At 42.6% G+C, this 20,759-nt stretch overlaps 1 long non-coding RNA gene across 1 annotated transcript; it reads left to right on the plus strand.

Annotated features, from left to right (window-relative positions):
- Nucleotides 1-363: 363 nt before the first annotated feature.
- On the plus strand, nt 364-10,238 carry LOC148000112 (uncharacterized). The gene is made up of 4 exons (XR_015641270.1): nt 364-385; nt 1,818-1,872; nt 5,646-5,761; nt 9,398-10,238. It is a non-coding gene; the product is annotated as an uncharacterized LOC148000112 (long non-coding RNA).
- The last annotated feature ends 10,521 nt before the right edge of the window (nt 10,239-20,759 follow it).

A 20,759-nucleotide genomic window follows, 5' to 3' on the forward strand; every position in this document is an offset into this window, starting at 1 on the left:
AGGGCCCAAACTTTGAGTTTAAAAAGTGCCAGGGCTCTTACGCCTGTCATAGTTGACAAACGTGCTGATTCTTTCTGTTATTATAACCATTACACAATATGTATGAAACCCTCATGCTGTAGGTTTGAACATATATGAGTTGTAACAAGTGTATTAAAATGAAGAAATCATCATCAATATCCTAAAGACTGAAGGGCCGGAATGAAGATGTTTTGTTTCACACTGAGAAACAAAATGTTGTTCTTATCTCATAAAAGTTTGGGAAATGGTGGCTTTATTCCTGAAAAACTTTCCAGAGCTCCGATGAGCTGATGCAGATGGTTACCTGGGAGACCATGGAGAATCTAGAAGCCTATCTGTCTGGGATGTCTTTGAAAAGATGCTGGTAAGGAACAATTGTGAACTTTCATCAGACCCTTACTTCTGAAATTGTCTGGAGTGACTGTCCTAGGAATTCCAAGGAATCCAAAGGTAGTGCGTGGGTTGGCCCATGAAATGCCACACATTCTTCAGGTATGACTCCCAGAGCCTAATCTAGACTGGATGACCCAGGGGACATGTGTATACTCAGAGCCACAGGTGGTTGGGGTAGGGCCTGCTGTGTGAGGTCCTGGGATGCATCTCAGTGGCCAGCACCTATAGGCACTGGCAGGGATTTCCTGTTGTGCTGACCCAGGTAAATGTCTGCAGACTGGCTGCCTTTGCATGTGTGTCATATCCACATCAGGGATGGGCTCAGGCTCTAGGCCATGTCTATCCACCTTGCTCCTTTGGTCAGGCTTGGATCTCTCATCTGAGATGGACATCTGTGTCTGCCTTGAAAACGTGAGCCAGAGGCATGGGGTTTGCATCAGATGGGCTGGGAGGAAGGGAAGTGGAAAGACTATAGAGCCAAGGCCAGAGGCTAAGGACCAGGAACATTGGGAACCAGTATTCTGGGAGGGCAGGAACAGGTCATCTTGCCTGGAGGGGCAAAAAGGGTTGACCAGAGCAAATAAGGGAGGGAGAGACTGGAAAGAGAGGAAATGGGAGCAGGGGGTGAGAGAATGAGAAAGAATATGCAGCTTCTTGATTTTTCTTTCTTATGAGGGAAAGGATCCACAGACAGGGTCACAGAGTCCCTATCCTTCCAGATACAAAGGAAAGAAATATTTTTTTCTGTTCTTTGATAATTAAACTTGCCAGGCTTTTGAGGTATCCGGTGGTACACTGAGATAGTATTTAGGAAATGCTACCAAGAGTGGTGCTTGCCGAAGCTTGAGAAAGCCCCACTGGGTTGCAGTGAACACTCAGTGTTCACAGAAGTATGGTACTTAAGCAGCATTGTAAATGCTAAAGGAGGCTTCTGAGCGCTCAGAGCCTCTTCCAGAGCAATGGGAGTGAAGATAAGGCCTGTGTATTGAGGAGGATTGAGCAGGCGGAGGCCCCAGGACTGAGAGACATCAGCTGGTAAAGTTTTCGCCTCCTTCTACAATCACAGCAGGTTTCACAAAAAAAACCCCATTATTTTTGCTTATCTCTCTCTGTGTGCATTCATGTGTGTGATTGTGCTTGCTTGTATATATGATGTGGAAGTTGGAGGTTGATGTTGGTATTCCCTTAGTACTTCTCAGCCTTAGCTTTAGAGACAAGGTCTCTCACTGAACTGGAGCTAGCTGGTTTAGCTGGACTGACTGGCCAGTGAAGCCCCAGGATCCATACTGGTGCTGGTGTTACCAGTGTGTGACATATGTCTGACTTTTGATGTGGGTACTGGAATCAAACTCGGGTCCTCAACTTGTACAACAAGCTCTTTATCCACTGTATCATCTCTCCAGGGCCCAAAGGAGGCTTCTAGCTACACATACGAACTCATCTGTTCCACCTTCAGAGGTATGAACACTCCCTGTTCTTGAAATTTCAATAGCCTGTATCTGTGTCCTGAGGTCTCCCCCCTAACCTGGGTACAGAAAAATTACCTGGGTATATCACTGATGACTTTTATTTTATAATTGATATCAACTTTTTGGTCATGTGGAAGCTTACTGCTCCTCAGTCAGCATTTAAAACACTCTTCAGGCTTGTTAAATAACAGAGCCTACACAGCCCATCTTATCTTATGGTGACAAAACTCCATGGCCTTTCAAAGAAAGCCAGTGCCACTTTCTCTGTGGAGTCTACCCTAAACCAGGTTGGGATAAAACCCTATTCGTTAGAACATTAGGCATTCAGGACAGTGCCTTAGGGTGGCTATCAGTTATATCTTTCCCAACTGCAACCAGCACAGGGTCTGACCTCTTCAAACTCTGTGCGTGAAGATCAGAATACTAGTGGGGCAGGTGCTGAGGATGTGGTCTCAGTTGTTCTGTCTCTGAGCTGCATGGGCAGGGCTTCTTAGCCTTGGTGTAGCTGGTCCTTGGAGTTGGATAAGTTTGCACTGATCATAGTCCTAGAGTAGACATTTTACAGTGCATAAGGTGTAGGATCCCTAGCCTTTACCCCCCATGTGACGTGGACATGATGACAACTGAATGTCTCCTGATGTTGGCAATTGTCCTCTTATTGGCTCCTTCCTCAGAGGCCAGTGTTCTTCTCAGGTGAGGGCCACTGGTACAAATTAAACAACAAAGATGGCCTTTTAGTTTTGACTTTTGATTGGGAATGGATCGGGTAAAGAAGAAACAAGACAGCATGTTCTAACACTCCATATTCTACATTCTTGATTTCATTTTTATTTACTACAAAATGAATACGGAGAAGGTTCCCAAAATTCATGTATGTATGTATGTATGTATGTATGTATGTATGTATGTATGTAGATCCTAACCTTTGCCTAACCTTGAGGCAAAGTTCATCAAGAATTTAGCATGTTTGAAAGAGCAGCTGTATCTCTCTTAAGATACCCTAGGAGTCTCCAATGGGATGCTAAGAGCTACTATTGATAAGCACTTATAATGGGTGACTTCCACCCTCTTATGAGGATGCTTGACCGTGAAAGTCTTTCCAGTAAGCATGTGAATAATGGAGCTGACTTGTCCCAAACACCTAAAAAGCTTCTCTCATTTGCATGTGAGTCCAGATGTGAAGGTCTAAGTAATAAGGTTTATATAATTTGGGCATGCTGATTTGTGAGCTCAGATTGAAGGAAGAAATTAAGGAGAGACATGTCCCATCAATCAGTCAGCAGTTCCTGACAGGAGGCAGAAGGGAGCACATGCTGCTGTTGCTCTGTTGTACAACATAGCCCTGGGTCCACCTTAACAACACTTTCTAACTCTCTGGCTTTCAACTCCAGGACTGTCTGGGGCTTGGACCTGCACTGCTGCTTTATTTTCCACGTCATCACTACATTACCTTACTTTGCAGCTTTGATCAGACAACACACATCCCAAAAAGTGAACCCAATAACGTTGAGACTTCTCTATGCCTCTGAACACACCCCTAATCCTGAGGTAATGGGCTTAGTTAGAAGGCATGGTGCCCAGGTGGGTCTGGTGTAAAACCACCATATGGGTGAGTGCTATTCAGTCAGGTCCTTCCTTTCCCCCCTTCTTTTTCTTTCACCCTTGACCTTTTTTTTCCTTTTCTCCTCCTCTACCCTTTGCACCTTTGAGACAAAGCTAGCCAAGGCTGACTTGATCATCCTATCTCAGCCTACAGGAGTGCATCAGTATTTTCAGCTCTTATCCTTTCATTTATAAAATCCAGGACATCCTGGAGACTGTGGAGCAGAGGGAAGCAGCCTGTGGCAAGTTCTAAGTGCTCAGCATTGTAATGACTATTGCCTTGAAAAATGCTGTGTCCTTGGAACCAAATGGTAATACTTTTGGAGAAACCAACAGGAATGAGATCCTTAATAATTTCTAACTTGGGCCTTGGATTTAATATTATTGAAAGGAATGCCATTCTACCAAAGTGAGTGTTAAGGTCCCCTCCATCAGGAAGTTCAAGTTCAAGTGGGGACCAATGGTTTTGTATTCAAACTAAGTTGGGAACTAAGAATTTATTTTCAACTCGAACATCTGTGCAAGTTTGGATCTCAGGAGTGGCTCTAGCTCTGGTGAGAAGTGCAGCATCCCTGGATGTAGTTGATATGGGCCCTGCCAGTCTTGCATCCTCAATATCTTGGCATGTTGCAACATGGTTGGTTTTGTTAAACATCCCACTGGGTTGGACTCTGTGAGCAGTCCATTTCTAGAATCTCTTCCTTCTTAGTGCAGACACTGCTCACTTCCCCCAAAGGTGGAGTTAGAACATGTGCAGCAAGTTCCGCCTCAGAAGTGTGGGATGTAAGCCAACCCACAGGTATGAGGGTTGGAGCAAGAGATTCAGAGCCTCACAAACGGCATTCAATCGTTTCTTTAGCATAAATGGAAATCATCCAAACCTCTCTTGCTTCTGACCTTCTGTTACCTTGAGCGTATTAGAGAGGGTGGGTACATTTGTCTTTAAGGATAGGTAAATTGTTCCCACTCATCTGCAAGGGGTTTCTTCCCAGTATTCGGAGGGAATTATTGATTAACTGCCCCCTTTTCAAGTTCACCGAGAACAAAATCTTTGTCTACAACAGAAGTAGATAGTCTATGTCCAGTCCCACTCAATGTGCTTTCCATTTTTATGAATAAAGATTTATTAGAATAAGGTTTTGCTCTCTCATTTAGATATGGCCATGGCTGCAGCTACCCTTTAAGGTCAGAGTTAAATGGCACACTACTTGATCTACAAAATAAGAGCCAAATACTACTAAGTTTTTACAGCAGAGTTTGTTGAGTGCTGCTCTGGGTGTGGTAATATAAGAACTTGGAATACACACCAGGGTCTCTCTGCTAGGTGTTGAGATGTGGTGATAAATGAGTTCCTGACTGGAATTCTCACAGGTGAAATAAATGACCCTGTTTTACTGAGAATAACAATGATACTACTGACCAGGGAATAGATATCATTCATGAAAACAATGATGCATTATAAAAACACACCGATCATGATTGTTCTGGCCTGTTTGGAATCTGTAACAATCCCTGTGAGTTTTTCTAAAGTTAGATTGCACTTTTCCTTGGAGCAGACATGAAAAATAAGAGCTATTTGATTATGCTGACGATTGAAACATTCCCCAAGTCTCCATCTCTCAAAGACAGGGGCTGCCCACTGTTCTGGGCATTGCCAACATCTTAGGTGGCCTGGCTACTTCTCCATGCTCACTCTTTCCCTACTAGTTGTCCTCCCTATTTTATGGTCTGGTCTTGCCTAACTGAATCCTGTGTCTAGCAGTTTTAAGCCTTCTTGCTTAGCTGATATGAACCTCTTTAAGCCTGACTCTTATCCATCTTTCTGATTTAGCTATTCAACTACTGTCTCTACAACGTCTTGTTCAAATGTCATCTCATTTGAGTCCCTTCCTACTACGAGAGAGATGTTTAGATTTTCTTTTGTGTGACTAACAGTTTACATATAGATTACATCATTCCTAAATGTATTCTACTACTGTGATGGTCAATGTTCTTTGTCAATTGTATTGGAATTGGTATCTGATCTGGTGATAAATTTCCTCAGGGAGCCTACTGCTGTCTAATCAAGTTAACTTCCGTTCGGTCTGTCCCAGATTCAGAGAAAGAAGTTCTGTGTTTCTGTATCAGCACTGAAGCATATTCTCTCTGTCCACTTCCTAGTTCCCACCATGGAGAAAGAAATCAGCAGAGCACAGACACTTAGCTGAGAGGAGCAAGAGGCGACTTGTCTTGTGTCTCTCTCCTCCAGTGGAAAGGAGCAGAGTGGGCAAACACTGGTGAGTCTTGGGCTCCTATAGAGAGCAGACCTCTAGAAACTTGAGTGGGAAGTTACGCACAATCTCTGTTGTACTTATTCTGAGAAAGCTGGGGGTATTTCATGCTGGAAATACTCAGAGAGCCACCATCCAGCTGTGATCTCGAAAAGGTGGAGAGTGAGTTATGCAAAGGTGGCAGACGGTGGCTCTGGGCATTGTTTCACCAAGGACTCTCTTAAGAGTGGTTCATCAACAGAGCAGGAGAGCTCTTGCTCTATTCATCTTATCCAAGCTCTGAAGGCTTGGGTTCCAATGACCAACCAATTAACTGCAGATAAAGGTGCTAGATAGCGAAAGGACAAACTTGCTGTCTGCTACTTGACAATGGTCATTGTCTACTTAGATCCTGAGCCCTGGAAGGCTAAGTTCCAATGAAATACAAGGACAGAGTGACCGGACATTTATTAGGAAGAGACGAGTATGGCCAGATCACAGCCACCTGGCTGTCTTCCCATCTCTGCTGTTAGTCTGCAACACTTTAGAAAGTTGGCTCGTTCTGTGTGGGTTGCCAATGAAGAGTGCTATCTGCTGTATAAATTCTTTTTTCTTTTTAAATTAAAATATTTTCCCCTAGCACTGAGGATTGAACATAAGGCTTGATGCACATGTCCTCAGCCTTCTTACTAGTTACTCTGAGACATTCTTGTTCTACTTTTCAAGGCAGGACTTGTGCTCACTCTGTCTCCTAGGAAGACCTTTAATGTGCCTTAGGCTCCTAGTAAGCTGTATGAAATATGAATTCCTGGTGGGATTTTAGCTCTCTGTTCTGAGTTCAGTCAATAGCATGTGTAGGGTTTCTGCTTGCCCAATTGGTGATGATTAACCATAGTGAAAAACACCTGCCTGGTGAGATTTGGTCTAGATGTTAGCATGCTGATAGCTTTAAAAGAATGGCATAGGGCTGTGCTTGTGGATGAGGCTTCTTATACACACAGATTACAGAGTGATTACATTGTTTTTTAGAAGTCAGGGAAGCTGGTTAGGACTAGCGTGCTGACAGAGCGTCAGGATTACACAAGGATGTCATTGTAAGCAATGTAATCCTCAGGTTCTGCCAGCCTGTGGGCCATATTCATTCTGAAGTTTCCAAAGATCTTTGTACCTGCCTTGTCTTCATGTAATCCATATATTCACAGTGATTTCCAAATGTGACAGGTAGTATCTCTCATCTCCTTCCCCACACGCTACAAAGTAATGTCTGGGGTAAGGGATAGGCTAGCTTTCTTTGTTTTGATACCCTGTGGCTGAATTCACACTGCTTTGTAGTTAGAGACTTGTCTATTAATGTGTGTGGCTTGAAATTTGCACTGTATCACTGTGGTGATTCTGTGTGTTTCTGGGGAAAAGCTAGCCCTTCCTGGGATGAATTGTTATCTCTCCCGTGGCTCATGTGAGCCACTCTATGAGCCACTATGTGGGGTGACAGATGAACACTGGCAAGATTATTAAGATCAAGGGACCCACAGGGAAGTTTGCCCTCAGGAGACATTTAACAACATCTGAGTGGACTAGAGGGCAGGGGCCCATGGTCCTACTCAACATCTTATAAGAGCACAGGGCAATGCCATGCTCCCTGTTCTCCTTCTACCTTGGCAGAGACAACTGTGGCATACTCATTTGTCTTCTGGTTCAGTCTTTTTCTGTCCTCTGAATATCAGCGACCTAGAGCAGAGGACTTATCTCTTTTATCCATATCTCCTCAATGTCTGGACATGGTCAGGCACAGAGTGGGAGCTCAGAATATCTAGTAGTATTTGGTACTGCCTTTTCTGATGTGCAAATAAGACACCTGGGCCCTACTTTGATTCTACCCAGTCTGAAAGTGACAGTGCCTTCTGGGACAGTCTTAAGAAATTGGTTGTTAAGTGGCTTTCGGTAGTTCCATTTTTTAAGCACTTAGAAAGAGGGGTTTTGGGAGTCTGATAAAGTGTCCTGATGTCTCAGAGACTTGGTGCTTACCTGATGTGGTTTCCATACAGCTGTGTGGTCTTGAGGCATCATCAGCATCCCTCAGGAGCCCAGCATCATCTAGTGCCATAGTAAGTCATTTCTAATGTCTCTTAGCCCAACATCTCTGTGTCGTCTTTCTTCACCAGTTGGCTTCTTGTCTATTAATGTGTGTGGCTTGAAATTTGCACTGTATCACTGTGGTGATTCTGTGTGTTTCTGGGGAAAAGCTAGCCCTTCCTGGGATGAATTGTTGGCTTCTTGCTCCTGTTACAATGTCTTTAGGACAGAACTTTATGAAAACTTTATGGGGTTGCCAACCCAAGGTGAGAGTTAGGACATAGAACCAGCAAAAGTGAGCAACTATTCCACATGAGCTATGTTGGGACATCAGGAATGAGGGCGAGTGAGGAGAGAGGACAGAGCTGAAGAACTCAGGCAAGCTTTGGATGGTGCAGTCTCTTGCTAGAGGGTTGGGGTGGATTATTCTTCTGTTTCTTGCTGTTCCCTGGAGTAGGTGTGCTCTAACAGGTGTGCCCAGTGTGGTGGTGGATGAGAGGGTTTCTTTCTAATTCACGACATTAAAACCTCCTTGCTTAGAACCTTGCTCACCCTAACCTTACCCTGCTTAACATAATACCTACACGGAATTTGCTTTAGGATTATTTATGAAGAAAGGCTTTACCAAGCAAACCATCAGTGAAGGCAAACCACAGGTGTATAAGCTAAAGAATTTAAAAGAGAGAGAGAGACATTCTAGAGACCAGAATATTTCATGAATAGAGAACCGGAGACTCACACGATCTTAGTTGAGAATTTCAGGGAAATGATTTTTGTGCTCAAATGGGCTCTAACTATATTAGTGTTCCTTTGAAATGTCTACTGGGGCATGCTTATGACACATTTATGAAGTGCCACTTTGGAAGGACCTGGTCCTTATAACTGTGACTATGTGATGCTGGTGCCTTGGATACCTTACATAAGTGCTCTACCACTGAACTGCATCTTTAGCCCTAAAACGTTTCTAGTACATAAATCTATTATTGAACTTCTAAAGTTAGGGTCTGGAGTGCCAAGGCCCTGCATTAAGGTAGACGTGCTATTACGAGGTGCAGCCTGGTAGAAGTTCCTCCATAGGGACTAGAGACACTCCTCTCCTGTTCCTTGCTTTTGCTTTCCTGCTTTGAGTAGAGTATTTGGACATGTGATCTACTGCTGTGATTTGCTGTTTGCCTCCTCCAAAACTACCATCCTTCTAAACATGCACTAATATGGGGGCCAAGACAACTCTTTGCTCCCTCGAGTCTGTTATCTCCATAATTGTTGTATTTGCTGTTCTTATAACAGAAGGGTGATTGACTCATCAAGCATGATAAATGTGGCCTAGCTCAATGCATTTTCTGAAATCTATGGAGCCATCTTACCACTAAATGGAGGGAATGGTTAAATGCATGCCTCCTTCTCTCCTCTCTAACATGGCTTTGCTCTGATGATAGCCCATCTGTGTTAAGAACTTCAGGTCACCCTATGAGAAGAGATGATCAAAAGGACATATTTATTTCTGTGTTAAAGAACACCTGGAATTTAAGTTTAAATTTAGTACGATGTGAATGTTTTGTAGGTGTTCTTATTTTTACTTTTTTCTTCCAGGGCCAACTCTGCAGGGCAGAGACTCAAGGAAAGGCATGTCAAATACCCTGCATCAGCATAATAGCTGGAAAGAAGGCAATCTTAGACAATCACTAGTTAACAAAAGCTCAGAATACCCAAGATACAAAACCACAGACCACATGAAGCTCAAGAAGAAGGAAGACCAAAGTGTGGTCCTTCAGTTCTTCTTAGAAGGGGGAACGAAATATTCACAGGAGGAAATCCAGAGACAAAATGTGGAGCAGAGACTGAAGGAAAGGCCATCCAGAGACTACTGCACCCGGGGATTCATCCCATGTACAGTCACCAAGCCCACTGCAGATGCCAAGAAGTGCATGCTGACAGGAGAGTGATATAGTTGATCCCTGAGAGGTTCTGCCAGAGCCTGACAAATTCAGAGGCAGGTGCTTGCAGCCAACCATTGGACTGAGCACGGGGTCCCCAGTGGAGGAGTTAGAGAAAGGACTGAAGGAGCTGAAGGGGTTTTCGACCCCATAGGAAGAACAACAGTGTCAACCAGCCAGACACCCCAGAGCTTCTAAGGTTTAAACCACCAATCAAAGAGTACACATGGAGTGACCCCTGACTTCAGCCGCATATGTAGCAGAGGATGGCCTTGTCTGGCATCAGTAGGAGAAGAAGCCCTTGGTCATATGAAGGCCTGTTTCCCCAGTGTAGGGGAATGCCAGGGTGTTGAGGAGGAAGTGGGTGGGTGCTTCCTATAAGCAGGGGGAGGGGAGATGGGATAGGGGGTTTCCAGAGGAGAAACTGGAGAAGGGGATAACATTTGAAATGTACATAAAGAAAATATCCAATAAAAAGGGATTTTATATTTCTTTCTAAGAGTTTGGATAGAGTGGAGGGTGCTATCTGCTATGAGACTAAACAAAGAGAAAATCATTCTACGTGTTGGAAATCACTATCACTTGTCGGCAAACTCTAATGAGGAGGGACTTGGATGAAAGGAAAAGTAGCATTTTGGTGGCGTCGGGGACTCTACTATGGTGCTGGCATCTGAAACTTTGATGCTCTTGGTCTGGTACTCTGGGTGTTTGACATTCATCAAGGTTTGTTGGGTGACTCTCTGACTATGAAAGTGAAAGCTAGCAGACACTTCAGAGAGAGGTGGCACAGAAGAATCAAATGATTTCTCCTGGGCACTTCTGGCAGCATTTCTCTGTGCTTTTTACTACCCAGGCTCATGTCAGAGGCCCTAGACAGGTGAGACATGTCTCCCCAAATTAGTGGGGACTGTGGCTCTGATGCTCTTCAGCTTCCTCTTCAAGTTCTGTCTGGTAATCAGCATACTTGAGAGTCTGGCCAAGTCAAGCCCCACTGTTCTGTCCTCTATAGCCCACCTCTCTGGACCTGGGAGGCTGCATGCGAGGATGGTGAGCAGGCCACAGTCGTGTTGCTTGTCCCTAGCCAGCCTTCACAGGGAAGCCCTTTCTCCTGCATTGTAGGGGTTGAGGGAGGTATTCACACTTCTCACTCTGTGGCTTTGGTGAATGGCTTCATAAAGCTAGGACTTATTTCTGGAAAATGCTTAGAGAAACAAGTCTAGTGGCACTTCTATCTATCTATCTATCTATCTATCTATCTATCTATCTATCTATCTATCTATATCTATCTTCTATCATCCAAACCCATTCTTAGTTATTGTACTTTTGATGTATGAACATAAGTTAGCAACACTATGTATCAAATGTCTTCTGTCAGCTCTCAAGAATGGAAAGAAATTACATTGGAGATAAAGTAACAATGACCCTGATACTTGTTTATTTTATAATTTAAAAATCCCATTGGCTAATCATATACATATAAAATCATGTATATATACATATGTATGCACATGTACATACACATATACATATATACATATTCATATATACTTGTATTCATATATACCTATATACACACTCATAATTAGTAATTGAAATCAATTACTGAATTTTAAGACTGCCTATACATTTTTAAATAAAGTGAGTTCGACATCAAATCTTCTTGAAGGAGGTAGGGTGCCTGTCTGGATAGACTTAACTTCCTTTCAAGCCATCAGAATACTTAGGATGCTGATGATCTTGATTGAGATCTCTGGATTTTGTTTAGAATGTGGAAATACTTTTGCAATCTCAGTGGTTGGATTTTGGTTTCTGACTGTGAAGCAAGTTCTATGAGGGTGGTTATGGAACTGAATGCTGGTACCAGGCAGCAGAAAGCAGAAAACCAGCTACTCCTCACCTGGAGTCACCGTTCTCCTGACTGTTTCCGTCTGTGTGTCACTCCCACCACCTTAGGTCTCCGTTAACATCCTTTTCCTTAGCACAAAATCAAATGTGCTAAGTGGTCTCTATACTCTTGCTTTTAGGTTATAAACATTATCTGGGGAGCTCATGCCAAACACCTTGTGTAAACTCCCTGGGACGTTGTAAGATCTAATCGGAATAGGAAAGCAGACAGGAACATACACTGTCGCTGGGGATGGAGGGCTGTGATGATGTCCAGCTATCTTTGCGGCTTTGTTTATTTTAAATTGGAAGAAAACCAGAAGATTCTGGGAATTTCAGGATAATTAGGAAATAAATGTCAGTATTTGGTCAGTCTCAGACATTAGTTAAGTAAAGTTTTTCTTGTTATTTGGACATTTTAAATGATTATAACCATTCTTCCTTCTTCCAAAAGAAAATTGATGCTATTGGGTCTTTATCATCTTTTCAGTACTCCGTGCTGAGGTCAGAAAGTGAACATGCAGTTATGATGAGGTGATTTGAGACTATGGAACTGTACACTTGCACAGCTATGCTGAGGAGTTTGTTAGATGTCAGTCTGAAGACCCAAGTAATGCACATCTTAGACACAAATGGAACATTCTACTACCTGCATGATGTGCTCCTACCCAAGGGATGTGTTGAGGTCATATATTTGCATGACACTTTCCTCCTTACAAGCCATTGATTCAGACACTACCTGATCACAATAAATTCTATTCCTATGTTTGAATCAAAACCAGGCTGGGCATATAAAGAGGCCTATGTAGCCTCATAAGGAGGTAGGCTTGCTCAGGAAGCCAATCTGTCATGTTTTGAAACAAATCCTCAAATAGCAAACTCTGAAGTTTCAACTTCTGTCTTGCCATTTTCTTACTCTCTTTTTGCGGGGCTCAAACTGCCTGCAATACCAACTTCCACACACAATGGACTCTTAGGTGTCACAGACCATTCCAACAAAAGGAAGTGCTTTTCCCCGTTACCATACCATGTAGAATGTTTAGGTAGATTTCCACCAAAAAAGCCATTGTGAACGTCTGACATAAGATACAGATGAGGAAAACATCCTGTGGCTCCAGGGAGCAGATGTTTGATTGGCAGACCAGTATTTTGCTCTCAGTGAATTCCATTATGATGACAGCATCCTGTCTTGGTCTTTGCATCTTAGTCTGTCTTTAGATACCTACCACTGGGGGAGCCAATGGCAAGATCTGCTTAAAGCCATGTTTCTACAAGTTGAAATTCATTTGCTCCCCTACCACCCCTTGGAAGCTTTCCCATCTGCTCTGCAAGGCACCAGTGACACTCTTGTTTCATTTTGTCAGAGAACATTATACAGTCCATTTTTCACTAAAAAAATAAGCAATGAAGGAAGCTTTACCCTGTAAATAAGTTCCTCTTCGAGAAAGGGCAGAGTTCATCTCATATGTGTGCATACCCTGATCAGGGAAGAGACTATAGTCTTAGAGACTAACTTTAGATGGTGAGATGGAAAAAAAAACCAAGAGATTGGTCAGAAAAACTACAAGGAAGTTTGAACTTAAAATGCCTAGACAGTCACTGGGTCAGAACCCCATGGCTTTGTAGATACAGTACAGACAAGACAGGACCCCTGCTGTTCAGGGCACTCCACAAAACTACAGATAGTACAGGCTGGGAGAGGGGCAGGGCCAGCCCAGGGCAGACAATGGCCCAGGGCTACAGGCAAACAAATGTTTAGATAAGTGGAACAGTTAATAAATGACAAGGTCATACAATTCAGTCCTAGGGACATTCTGTACATTCTTGCTCTAAACTCTTCAGTAAGACAAAACCCAAGTTGGTTTAAGTGCCATTCTTTTTTATTTTTAAATTGACTTCATCATTCATTTTAAAAAGATTTATTTATTTGTTATACATAAGTACACTGTTGCTGTCTTCAGACACATCAGAAGAGGGCATCAGATCCCATTACAGATGGTTGTGAGCCACCACGTGGTTGCTGGGAACTGAACTCAAGACCTCTGGAAGAGCAGTCAGTGCTCTTAACCGCTGAGCCATCTCTCCAGCACATAAGTATCATTGTTATAGTCAGGAAACTGTGCTTCCTGTAAGGAGACCACAGCTGTGTTTGTTGCCTGCCTGGCTGCCTGCCTTTCTCTGTCTCCCTCATATTTTCATCTCTGTCACATCTGGGAACATCTCATCTAATGACCCAGAATTACTATAAACAGCACTATCACCCACCTGTCAGTAATTAATTGAGGTGGAAACATTATATCTAGGCAGCTGCTTTGCACTTTAGAACAATTACAAAATTATTTTAAAGTGTTCATATTTAATAACTAACAATAACAAAACTGTGTGCCATTCCCAATCAGTATTGTCTTGTTTAAATCTCTGTCAGTCCCGAAGTCAATGGTATTCTTATCTCCAATGTATGGCTGGGGCTGAGGCTCAGATCTGTTAATCTGCTTCCAGTCATATAGTTAGTGGCAGCAGCCCGTCTTCCCCCTAAATATATGGTCTTTGTTCTTATGCTCCACAGACTCTTGGGATGGAGGGCTGAAATATTCTAGGTTGTTTCTAATTTTACATCTACTTTAGGCATCAGATACAAATGCCATTTGAAATACATATTTTAAATTATTGAGTTTACTCAGGCAAAGGCAATCGGCACCCAGGTTATGTGGTGGAGCTGCTGTTCATGGACAGTGCTGAAGCAAAGCCATTTCAGTTACTTAGCAGGGTGGTGTGTTATCAGGGCGTCACTTGGGTAAAAGGAACCATTGCTTACAGATGTCACTTAATGCTACCTCAAGTAGTAGGCTGATGCATTTATATATTGCCTTGACCAAAACCTGCCTAGCGGTAGGCACTTGTGCAAGCTGGGAAGCAGCACTCTTAGACAGCACTCTAAGATGCTGGCACACACAGATATAGAAGGGCTGAAGAATCAGAAACAAGCAGGGAGTAATGATCTTCCCACACAAAGTTCATATAGCCTTTGTGTGTATAAGCTTGATTTCTCCGTGCTCCTGGGATTGCCTAGACACCTATATGTAGTTGTGTATATTCAAGAAGCCTGCACCCCCATAGTTTCCTTCCAGTTCCACCTGATTTTTTTTTTTTTTTGCCTGCTGAGTAACCTAGGTTGCTAGTTCCATGGATTTGGTTAAGTAGGAGCTCAAGAAGTTGGCACTACTGAGGAGGGCAGAGCTGGGAATCCTAACCCACTTTTTCTGGACAGAGCTAAGCAGGCTGGATCTTTCTTTCACTGGCTTCAGTTCTTAGAGGCCTGCCCAGAGTCTGAAGGACCTGTGATACTTCCTGTCCCTGCCTTTCTGTCCCATAGGCTCAGAGCTTTATGCTCCAGAACCCTGGAATTCTAATTGGGGAATAGCCCTGGTGAAGCTAGCCTCTCTAACTCCTTTGTTCTGCCCTTTGCCTGGAGCAACTGTGGGACAGGTACATAGTTGGTTAGTTAGAGACAGTCATCCCAAAATGTGTCTTACCTTGTGCCTGAATTCTTAAGGCTGGGACACAGGAAAGTTTGCAGATAGCTCAGAGCAGATCATGGGGGACTAACTCTGGCTTGTACTCAGATATGGGGAAAGTCAAAGCCTTAATATTTCCAAATATTTAATATTTCTGTTTCTGCAGACTGGAGACCCAGAAGAGCAGAGCTTGGTGGTGGATATTCCTGATTCTGGTGTGGAGTCTGTTTCAGGACAGAGACCAGCAGAGAGGATAAACTGAATCTCGCAGAAAGGCTGAAGTGACTTCTGGGACCTTTTAGAAGTAAGAATAGAGATTCCTCCTTTGGTGTGTTTTGTTTTATGCTTATCCAGAAATAAAACTAACTTTAAAATTACACTGTGGCAAATGATCACAGTAGAGATTTTAAAAACAGCACGGGGAGCTATAAGAACATTAACATGGCTTGAACTTTTGCTTCCCTGTGCTAGTAGCTGTCTGTCAGCAGCTGCTAATCTTGAATTCTCCTTGCATGCTCCTTGTTCCATTGCTAACATCTTACCTACAGGTCTTACTTCTCATTCTTTGTGTTCATGCAACTAAGGAGAGTGTTTCCACGCATGCACCAGACAATGTACATGGTATGATGAAGGGGAATGTAGCCATTTGCTGTATCTTTCCTTTCTGGTAGCTTCCCCTTCAAATCAGTAGTTACAGGTCTAAGAGAATCCCTTCCCCCAGAAATATGTGGTAAAGTGCAGCAAATACACAACTCCCCCCCCCCGATTTTGAAATATCTATATATGCATAAAAACTTATCTCTGGACCTGAGATCCACATCTGGATACTAAGTTTATTCCTGTTCCATAAACATCATTTGCATAAGGTTGTAAGGCAATATCAAATTATTTTAGAATAAGTTTAAACATGAAACAATATTCTCTATGTAGTGAGCGATTCTGCCCTGTGGCTTGATGCTGGGTGCTCAAAAGGCTTTGGATTTCAGATTCTATTAGGTTGGGGATGCCTATCCTGTACATGGCTTTTCACCTATTTTCCTGTCTAACCATCTTGGAAGCTGCAAAGTCAGTGTGCTTCTCCCTAAACACTGCATGCAGGTATGTCATTATCTAGTGTGCAATATTTATTTTCCTTCAGAGGTAAGTTTTGCATACAATCTGTGTCTATGGCTCTGAGCATATCGGTTGATGAGTTTTGATAAAGGTAGCTTTGATAAAGGTTCCCTGCCCAGACAGAGTATACAGAATACAAAGGGGACCCTCCCTGTTCTTCCTAGTCATCTCCTTTCCAATCTCACCCCAAATGACCTTGGAATTTTTCCCACTGTGGATTGGATTGCTTTTGTTGAATCTAGAACTGCCTTGGTGTGTGTGTACAAAAATTATTTTATTTTTGAGTGAACTGTCTTTTGCACAGTGTGACGCTCTTCAAAATCCACCAGACTGTTGCAATATCATAAATTTCCTGCCCTGAGCAACATTTCATTTTGTGAGTATGTGAGCTTCCGTCTGTTTACTTTCCTGTGACAGCCATCTGGGTTTGCTCCAGATTTGGGGTGCCATCTAGAAAACAGCTCTACAACTCTTCTTTACACAGTGTTTGATATTTTGCCACCACATTTCATAAAAAAATAATTGTTCAAGAATATCGGTTAATATTTAGGTTTCTCTCTTCTCCTCTCATTTTGGTCCACTATGAATGAACATTGTTATGATTGGCTTAAAGTCTGGAATACCCTGGGTACTGCTGACTGCGAGCTGCCCAGGGTGATGACAAGGTATCTTTGGAGGGACATTTCCAGGATGCTTGGCAGAATGGCAGTCACTGATGTCCCAACCAGGACCTTGGGAGAGACTTTGTCTTAAACTTCCACTGCAATTTATACCAGGACCATGACATATTTCTTTACCAAATCCCATTGAGATTTGCATCAGGACCTATGCAAGCTTTTTCAGCTTCCATTGTCCTTCCTACTGGGATCACGAGAGAATTCTTCACTAACTTTCACTGATGCTACCACTAAGGGCTGCAAAAGAGTTTGGCACACACCCCTGCCTGAATGTTGCCATGTTTTTATGTGGGTGTTATGCATTTATGGGAGTAATATCTGATCTGGACTTTACCCATCTTCCTGACAACAGGGGACTTGAGCATCTTTTGCACAGTGCTGATCACCTGGACATGATGTCATCTCACTTCCATGGCCTGTGATGTCATCTCACTTCCACGGCCTGTGATGTCATCTCATTTCCATGGCCTATGATGTCATCTCACTTCCACGGCCTATGGTGTCATCTCACTTCCATGGCCTGTTTGCCTTTAGGGTTCTGTGTCCACCTTAACAATTCATGAAAGCCCAGTATACAGTATAGACACTTCCCTTTCTTTGTGTATAATTCTCTTTAGGCGCCGCAGGTATTTGGTGCCAGAGAATTTTGTCATCTGCATTTATTTGTGCAGTCCGTCTTCCATTCACCAAGGAAAGCTCATAGGCAGCAACCTAGTCTACAGAAGTTGCTAGTGGATTACAGACTTTCAAGTAATTATAACAGAGCTTATAGTGGACCAAAATAAAATAGAATGAGAGAAGAAGAAAGAGGGAAACATAAATTAAAGTCAAAGATATTCTTAAAAATGTGAGTGTGTCTGTACCAAACCTGTTCTGACTTTTTCTAAGAGTAACAGCTCTAAGCACAGCGTTTTCATTGTATGAGCACTCCAAGTCTGTCAGAGGGGAGGGGAAGCCCTGGGAAGGCTGTTCATGGGTTCTGTGTGAACTCCAGCTCTTTTGTGTAATAGATCTGAGCACCTGTCTGTTCTATTTTTTGCAGTGAATCCTGAGCACAGTCCCACAAGGACATCAAGAAGGGTCTCAACTCCCCCCTTATGTAGCGAAATTCTTCTATCATGAAATGTGCATATTTATTCTGTAACACTATATTACATGCAAACTCTACAAAGCTTACTTCTATTCCTCCTGAGCTCACCGCCCCCACCCCCCCAACCTGTTCACTCTGAAATACCCATCTAAAGCTTGCTCAGGATTATTATTGTCGTTACCTTATTTCCATTTAAGCTTTTGCTTCCTTTCGCGTTTGCTTTATGCCTAGTGTGAGGGGTACCCGAAATGTCTCCACCAGATGGATCGCTATGTGTGCCAGCATCATTTGCTCAATAAACCCACCTCTCCCCACTGCACTGGAACACCAACTGTGTCCCTATTATGCTTTTGTATCAACTGAGATCTGTTCCTGGCTTCTCTGCTTTGTTCCTTTAATCTGCTGTCTCTCTCAATGCCAATGTTATTTTATTTTGGTTATGGGTGTCTCAGTAGTAAAGAAGGTCAGGCCTCCTCTTCTACTTGACTCACCACACTTAAAACTTTTTTCTTGTTACTTGGGGGAATTATTTTTGCATATGAATAGCACGATTGTTTTATTTAATGAAACTTCCCCTAAATCCAATTGTGTTGCATACTATTTTTTTAAAGTGAATTGACATTTTATAACACCAAACCTCTATTGCAGTAACACTCTGTTTCCCCCTTTGTTTGAGACATTGTTTTGTATTGTTCAATAAGATTTTACAGTTTTCTTCATATAGCATGAACAGTGTTTCTTATTGAATTTTAAACTACTTTATAGATTTGGTACTTGTGACGAATACAGCATTTCCCCCCAGTGCCCATTTTCATGGATTTATTAGCTCATAAATGTGTTATTAACTTTTGTATATTTACTTTAGAAACTTCTTGATTTAATTTGGATACCTCTCCCCCCAACAGGAATTGTGGAGTTTGTGTGCACAGAATCCTATCTCCAGCAGAGAAAGAATCTATGAAGTCATTCTGCAGTATTTCTGTGGACTGTGCTCTTATTTCCTGGGCCAGGCCATGTTGAACTGCACTGGTGTTTGTGGGAATCCCTGCAGACTCCTGTTGTTAACTGAAATAGGTTTAGTCCTTTTCCAACGCTCTAGAATGCTGTTGGGGTTTATGGAAGTGTCTCCTATTACACATTGAGCATTTTGGCCTGATTTAACTGGTCTCTCCATCCCACTGACAGGCAATTGATTCCTTCCTTTCTATTTCCCCCCCTCTCTTTCTTTAAATAATAGCTTTCACTTTCTGGAACATTTTTATTATTGAAATTTTAGTATAAATATATTATTCCCCCTTCCCCTTTTTGCACTCTACACCCTTCCATATTCCTCTCCTTGCTCCCTTTCAAATTCATAGCCTCTTTTCTACTGGTTGTTGTTACATGTGTATGCACTTATGTGTATCATGCATGTATATTCCTAGGTATCTGCTCAGCCTGTATAATGTTAATGTTGCCTGTATGTATGCCATCATGGCTGATCTCTCCCGAGGAAGACTCTCTCTCCCACTCTCAGCATTCTTTAGTTACCTGTAGACTTTAGTGTAGGATTGAGGCCTCATGGACTTTGCCCCACCTACCTTGGCATGTCTGTTGTTTTTTCAGATCATTTTTAGGCAGTCATATTGGTGAGACTTTATGGGTGTAGCCTCTGACATTCTTTTTTTTTTTTTTTTTTTTTGGTTCTTTTTTTCGGAGCTGGGGACCGAACCCAGGGCCTTGCAGCCTCTGACATTCTTAAAAGATGTAATCTCAGAGCAAACTCTGATTCTTTGTCTTTTACAGTCTTTCTGCCCACTCTTCTATAATGTTCCGTGGAGCTTAGGTATAGGAGTGTTGTTGTAGGTGTATCTGTGGGTATAAAGGCAAAAAGAGTATAGCTGGAGATGATGCTGGCTTAGTAAAGTGGTGATTGTAGGTTTGCCTCCAAGATCTATGACTTCACTTGCCATGGGCAGTTGGCTGAATTTCAGTACCAGGAGGGATTCCTTGTTGACTGGCTTTTAAGACCAGTTAGAGAGCCTTTGGTTACTGCCAAATTACCTGTGCCACTACTGCACCTTTAGGATTATTGTACCATGCTGGCTGTGGTTGTGGTTCAGACATCGGAGCTCGGTAGCACTGTTGGATGATAGACTCCTTTCAAAGCTTCAAAGGTACCTTTTGGTGCAATGAAAACTAGTCTGAATGGAGGAGGCTTTCAGGTTAGTTCCAACTCTGGGAACTGTGACTGAAGTACACAGTATCTTTAGCAATAGGGGCTTACCTCCCACCTCTAGGGGGCAACCAAGGAGGATAAAAATAGCTATGTGTTTTGCAAGTTTCTTAGACAACCCTGACCAACAACTGAGTTGTTGAGGTTTCTTCCCAGGGATAATTAGCGATCCATCATTTTCGGTTTGATCTTGAACTTTTCTATAGTCTTTCAAGTCTACAGATTTTCTTAATTTTTGAATCTTCTACTAAGAATTTTAGCAGAGATTTAACTCATAAATGCCATTCACCTATAAGGTTATTTCATCAGTTTTTGTCGTTAAGGCTAGACTAGTTCTGAGGAACAAGCCAATAAAATCCCATCACTCATATGCTATGGGCAGTTTACATTAAAATTAACTCTTAAGAGCCATTAGGTAGCCTCAGTTTAAAGCCGCTGGCCTTTCAGTGGCGCCTTTTACCATCATGGCTTTCCTGTGGGAGTGATGTTTTTTTATTTCTTCCTCTTCACTGGTAAAGTGTGGC

Source organism: Rattus norvegicus, chromosome 17, assembly GCF_021556685.1.
Source record: "Rattus norvegicus strain SHRSP/BbbUtx chromosome 17, alternate assembly SHRSP_T2T, whole genome shotgun sequence".
NCBI lineage: Eukaryota > Metazoa > Chordata > Mammalia > Rodentia > Muridae > Rattus > Rattus norvegicus.